This window comes from Mustela erminea, chromosome 12 (genome assembly GCF_009829155.1).
Source record: "Mustela erminea isolate mMusErm1 chromosome 12, mMusErm1.Pri, whole genome shotgun sequence".
NCBI classification, from domain to species: domain Eukaryota; kingdom Metazoa; phylum Chordata; class Mammalia; order Carnivora; family Mustelidae; genus Mustela; species Mustela erminea.
The window spans coordinates 90,291,387-90,296,549 of record NC_045625.1 but is presented as its reverse complement, the minus strand read 5'-3'; the positions used below and the strand labels follow the sequence as shown (position 1 = coordinate 90,296,549).

General features: G+C 52.5%; 1 long non-coding RNA gene across 2 annotated transcripts; it reads left to right on the top strand.

Annotated features, from left to right (window-relative positions):
* Positions 1-229: 229 nt before the first annotated feature.
* On the top strand, positions 230-4,379 carry LOC116570866. 2 transcript variants are annotated; one of them, XR_004277584.1, is made up of 3 exons: positions 230-385; positions 3,418-3,532; positions 3,697-4,379. It is a non-coding gene; the product is annotated as an uncharacterized LOC116570866 (long non-coding RNA). The 2 variants fall into 2 exon arrangements; XR_004277585.1 differs by having other exon boundaries at positions 3,694-4,379.
* The last annotated feature ends 784 nt before the right edge of the window (positions 4,380-5,163 follow it).

Below are 5,163 nucleotides of genomic sequence, written 5' to 3'. Positions count from 1 at the left end.
CCGCGCGCGCCCACGCAGGCGCAGCCCCACGGAGGCGCAGACCCGCGCACGCGCACGCGCACCCCTCCCGAGGGGCGGGGCTGAACGTGTCCCGGACCCGCCCCCGCAACGGCTCCCAGCTTCCGTTGAGGCTGCCCGCGGGAGAAGGCGCGCCTGCGCGGGCCCGGGGGCGGGGTCCCTAACGGTCCTCGGGCAGGGGCGGGGCCGTGCGTGCCGCCTGGGGCTTGCGCGAGGTGGGCTTGATGAAGGCGCGTGCTCGCGGGCGTGCGGGGTGGCGGCCCGCGGTCTGCGGAGTTCTTGCTGCGCAGTGTGTGCGCCCTGAGGTGTGGCCCGCGGGGACCCGAGTCCTGGCCGATCAGTGTCTGAGGCTTCGCCGCATGCTGAGGTGCGTCGCGCGGTCCCTCGGGCGGGCTGTTTGCACCCTGACCTTGTAGGGGTGAGGTCGGTTCCTGGGCTTTTGGGGCCGCGGGTCTGGCTCCGCGTTGGGTGGCTGGCGTCCCGGGGGGCCCGCGTGTTTGGGGTCAGTGCTCAGGTCTCTGGGGTCCGGGGTGTAGGTTGTGGAGGCTCTGAGGGTTTGCGGTCCGCGCTCGAGGGTCCAGAATTCAGAGGGTCTACGATTGGGGTCCGCGCTCTGGAGTCTGGGGTCTCGAGAGGCGCACGGGTGTGGGGTCTGTTCTTGGGTCCCCGGGGTCTGTGTCCGGGGTATGCGCTTGTGGGTCTCAGGTTCAGGGGCCCAAGGGTCTGCTGTCCTGGGCGGCTTGTGGGTTCCCCTCAGCTGCCGGCAGTCGTGGTCCCTGAAGCCTGGTGCGGCGCGCGAGGCCCTGGGGGCGCGTCCGCGGTGAGGAGCGGCAGTGGTTCCAGGTGTGCCGGGCCGGGCCGGAGGGGAGCACAGGTGGGGCTTGGAGGGGCTTGTTAGGTCCGAGTGGGCAGGTGTGTGCTGATGTGTGGCTGTTCGTGAAAAGGGGCGGCGAAGCTCGTGTGTGTGAGAGTGGGCTGGGTGCGGTTAGGAGGGTGTAAGCGGTCAGGGTCCTTCCAAAGTGAAGGAGCCGGTGCTTAGGGGTTGTAATTCGGGGTTGAGTGGAATACGCGATGGGAGATTTTCCCCGCTGACTGGGGATCCGTGTGAGTAAGAGCAGATTTGAAAGCGTATGTGCGTGCGGGTGGGGCATGCTTGGGAAAGTGTGCGTTGGTTTAGGTAGACCGCGCTCGGCTTCTCTATACGGGCATTGCAGGAGGATCCTTGGTGTGTCCGAGCGCGTGGAACGGTTCGTGTATCTTTTTCTGATTGGCAGTCGTCCTGTTTGGATTGGTGTGTTGAGGGCAAACCTGTGAATAGTTTTATGGCACTGGTGGGTGGTTTATATGTGTGATACGGGTTTTGTATGACTATTGTGCGAGATGGGAGAGTTGATTCTGTATGAGACTCGGGGACTGTGAGGTTATGTATGTAGGGGTGGTGTGGCATATGTGTATGTGACACGGTGTGGGTGATAAATTTGCATAGTCGTAGTACACTGGGTTATTTTAGGTGTATTTCGGGCTTGTGGAGAGATGTGTGTGTATTGAGTCTGTGTGTGTATTCAGGGACCATGGTTATTTGGAGGAATATTTGCTGGGGCCGTGTGTTTGTATTTTTCAGTAGGGGGCCATTAAGCTTGTGTATTTTGGACAGTGAGCATGCATGTATCTGATGGGGAGATGGGGCTCAGTGTTCATACAGGAGAGTTGGAGAATCGTATTTCTCTGTATTAGAGGTATGTGATACGATTCTTAGTATTTGCAGGTGTGAAAGCTGGCTGCTACTCACTACAGATAGTTTGGGATTTGGAAGTTGTTTCATGTATGGATGGTGAGGGATGTTTGTGACGTGTGTGTGTGTGTGCGTGCGCATATATGTATATGTGTGTATACATATGTGTGAGTGCATATGTGTGTGTATGCATATATGTATATATGTGTGTATATGTATATATGCACACACACACACACACATATATATGCACACACACACACACACATATTGGTTTGTGTGTATCTACTGGATTTTGGATATATCCAGCACCAACTGCATGAATTATCAAGTTTGTTCGTAAGGTTTGAAGTTAGGAGTATTCAGAGTGTGTTTCTTTGGGTCGTACTACTCTGTGTCTGAATGTGTTTGGTAGTAGATAGTAGAAGGTGGTTTCTATAATTCAGGATGAGGATAGAAATGTGTGTGTGTGTGTGTGTTAGGAGATCTATGTGTATTCGTGTATGGATATTTGTATATATATGCACATATGCACAGATATACATAGTGTTTTGTGTATGTATCTGGGGTGGGAGTTGATTCCCTACTTGGCGTATAGTGGATTGTGTGCACATACTTCTATGAGAGGGGATATGGTGCACTGGAACTGGCTCGTACTAACTTGGGATGGTCAGTGGTGCATCTCTTTTCCTAGTTCTGTGTTTAATGACTTTAGGTAGGTAGCTTGAAATTAGTCATGCTGGGAATATTTGTGCCAGGTAAAAACCACAAACTGAAGCCTTTCCCACCTTCCTCTGAGAGCATTTTATGAAGTATTGACCGGCACACCACTGGTGTCTGTGTGTGAAGCAGGCATCATTGGGTGTGTGAGTGGGGGCATCCAGAGCTTTGGGCCCTTGTATGTGTGCCTTGACCCTTGTCATTCTGAACCGCTGCATTACTCCTAATCAGGTTGGCCCATTCTTTAGGGCCAAAGGATCGCTATATATTTGGTGATTTCCAGTTTTTCGTGCAGGTAGGTTCAGGGGTGTTTATATGTTAGGCAGGTGGACACTCCTTCAGGATTTGTGGTCCTTGCATCAGGGCACCCCAAGATGGATGGCCCTGGTAGACATGGCTGTGCAGAGCAGAGCCTTCATAAATGGGTTGTTGCTGTGACAGGCAACATTCAGAACATTGTGGGGATTCCTAGAGAGGAGGTCAAGAGAGCGTGCTCTCCCAGACAGCCCCTTGTAAACCCCCTAGGTAAGCTGCATCATTGTCTCTTCTGGAGCATGGCTGGTAGGCAAGAACAGCCTCTACATGGGTCCAGGAGGTGCAAGCCTGCAGAACCACTTGCCCAGAGTCATGGGGAGTGTTGGGAATCACTAGTTCTCAACCAGCCTATCTCAGTGGAAACCTGAGTCCTCAGGGCTAGGCAGGACCCCTAGGGGTCAGCGAACTGACAAGACTGGGGCTGGGGAGGCTTTGTCCATGAAGAAGAGCTAGGGGCTGTGACCCAGGAGGACTGGGATGTTCTGCTCTGAATGGATATGGCTCTCGTGTTCCCAAACCCTTTAGAAATGCTCTCCTTTCTTTTCCGAATGTTCAGGATGCTCCTAACACTGGGAAGCACGTAGCTTCATGTTTCTCTGAGAGGAAAACCTGATGCTCTTTCCTCTGTCCAGGTGGAGCTGCAAACCCACCAGCCACGTGATGAGCATGGCCACCAGCTGGCCACATAGCTGCCTCCTGCCTCCCACCTCCCTTGGACCCACCCAGCATTTGTGGGCCTTCCTTATGGTGAGTCTCCTGAATCTCCCTCCAAAAGAAGGTGCTAACGCCAGCTTCTTGAACTGACTTTCTTAGTACGGGTGGATTTCTAGTAGCTCTCCCTGCCTCCTTCATAACCTGTCCCCAATAAAATGCCGGTGTGGTATGCTAATTGTATTGTGTTTTGTCAGCAGAATGGAGCTCTGCCTGCTTTTCTATTTTAAAGAGTATTCTGAAGAGAATGCAATATATGTACAAGGTATACGTTCTTGGGTTCAATGTGCCTTGTCTTTGAGATGGGAAGATGTAGACTCTGAGATTTAAGGGAGAGAAATAGGAATATTGTGGTATTGAACCAGCACTGAACACCCCCCACTCAGATGGAATGACTGGGAATTGCTGGAATGGCGAGGCTAGTCAGAGCTGGTTGTTCTGGGGCCTCAAGTTTCTTTTCGGAGTGTGTATCATGGGGCATAGCCTGTGTTCCCCCGTATCTCCATGGACAGAAGGAATCCTGAGTCCTCAGGATTCGTACTGAGTGGCCCCTTTGGCCAGGCCATTAGAAGCTCCAACTTGCTCTACTTCTCAGAAGTTGCTGGGGAGAGAGTACCTGAACCCTCTCAACCGCCCTGGGGCATGCAGCAACACAAGAGTGGATCTGAGGAGACCCAAAAGGTGGCTCTGTGGCCACTAGGGAACTGTTCCTACAAAGGACACTGTTCTTTCTTTTTTAATTTTGTGATTTAAATTCAGTTAGCCAACACATCATACACCATTAGCTTTTGATACAATGTTCAGTGATCCGTCAGCTGTATATGACAACACCTGGCGCTCACTGTGCCGCGTGCCCTCTTCAGTTCCCATCACCCAGTAACCCCATCCCTCTGCCCACCTCCCTCTCCACAGCCCTCAGTTTGTTTCCCAGAGTCAGGAGTCTCGTAAGGTTTGTCTCCCTCAATGACTTCTTCTCATTCAGTCCCCCTCACCCCTATTGTCCTCTGCACTATTCCTTATGTTCCCCTTTGAGTGAAACCTTACGATAATTGTGTTTCTCTGATTGACCTATTTCACTTAGCAGAATACCCTCCAGTTCCATCCGCATTGGTGTAAATGTTAAGTGGCTGCGTAATACTCCGTTCTTTATATGAAACATATCTTCTTTTTCCATTCATCTGTTGAAGAACATCTCAGCTTCTCCTACAGTTTGGCTATTGTGGACATTGCTACTATGAACATTGGGGTGTATGTGCCCCTTCTTCTCTACGACCTCGGTATCTTTGGGGTAGCTCTGTTTTTAACATCTCGAGGAGCCTCCATACCGTTTTCCAGAGTGGTTGTACCAGTTTGCATTCCCACCAACAGTGTAAGAGTGCTCCCCTTTCTCCACACAAAGGACCCTGTTCTGATGTCTGCTAGGGTCCAAGAGAGGAGGCTTACAACCTACAGAGACCAGGACAAGCAGAACAGGGTCAGTGGGACACTAGGAACAGAGGAGGGAGAAGATGGGACTCAGGCCGAGGCTGGAGGCAGGCTTTGACTCTGCGGGGCGAGGGGGTGGGAGCACGTCAGGAGGTAAATTCCTCCACCCTCAGCCAGACTCTGCTCCTGTGGCTGCTAGTAGTTGGGGATGCTGAGAGAATTCTAGCTTGGGGGCCAGTGGT